We start from the raw sequence: 763 nt of genomic DNA, 5'->3' as shown, positions 1-763 counted from the left end.
ACTGAATGGAAGGACTTATAAAATACTAAATGAGTAAATAAAGATGCTAATAGCGGGACAAATGAGAATAGGAAAGATAGTGTATGTTATTTTGAACATGCAGTATATATATATATATATAAAAGTAGAAATGTTTCATCACTCTTGGTTACCAGTAGAAAAATGCTCTAAAGTTGGTTTCTGATCCTGACGCTGGTGTTTTACGTGACAGCTCAAACAGAAGAGGCCAACTGTTGGCAAGAAGTCCAAAAAGGGAGCTGCATGGAAGTTCACCTTGGACCTGACCCACCCTGTGGAGGACGGGATCCTGGACTCTGCAAACTTTGTAAGTCGTCACTGAAGTTATTGAACCCTTTAAGTGACAGAGACTTTGGTCATTTTCAGGCCTCACAGTCAGGAATTTAAGAATGAGAAAACTTGTATAAACCCAGTGGAACATTTCTCTTGAAACTGATCATAATTATTATTTAACAACCTTTTCTGTCCCAAAAGAAAAATTATTAAACATTAAATAAAAGTGATCTTTGCGAGCAGCTAACCCTGTGTCCGGACTAGGGCTCCCTTCCCTAGCTCCAAATTTACTAGGGTTCCCTTCCCTAGTGCATCACTATGCTGTGTTCAATAGGAAACCTTCCTCAAAGAGAGGATAAAGGTCAACGGAAAGACGGGGAATCTGGGTAACATCGTCCAGGTCGGCCGCATGAAGAACAAGATCAACGTCACGTCTGAGAAGCAGTTCTCCAAAAGGTGAGACGGGACGAGC

General features: G+C 41.0%; 1 long non-coding RNA gene across 1 annotated transcript; it reads left to right on the top strand.

Moving 5' to 3' along the window:
* The first annotated feature begins 15 nt into the window (after positions 1-15).
* Positions 16-733, top strand: LOC111649375 (uncharacterized). Its single transcript, XR_015436722.1, has 2 exons — positions 16-325; positions 626-733. It is a non-coding gene; the product is annotated as an uncharacterized LOC111649375 (long non-coding RNA).
* Positions 734-763: the final 30 nt, after the last annotated feature.

The sequence above is a fragment of the Seriola lalandi genome, unplaced genomic scaffold (assembly GCF_002814215.2).
Source record: "Seriola lalandi dorsalis isolate HSWRI2012SDOR001 ecotype SW California unplaced genomic scaffold, Sedor1 jcf7180002050579, whole genome shotgun sequence".
Classification (NCBI taxonomy): domain Eukaryota; kingdom Metazoa; phylum Chordata; class Actinopteri; order Carangiformes; family Carangidae; genus Seriola; species Seriola lalandi.
Note: the sequence above shows the minus strand (reverse complement) of the source record. Positions and strands in the feature narration are given on the sequence as shown.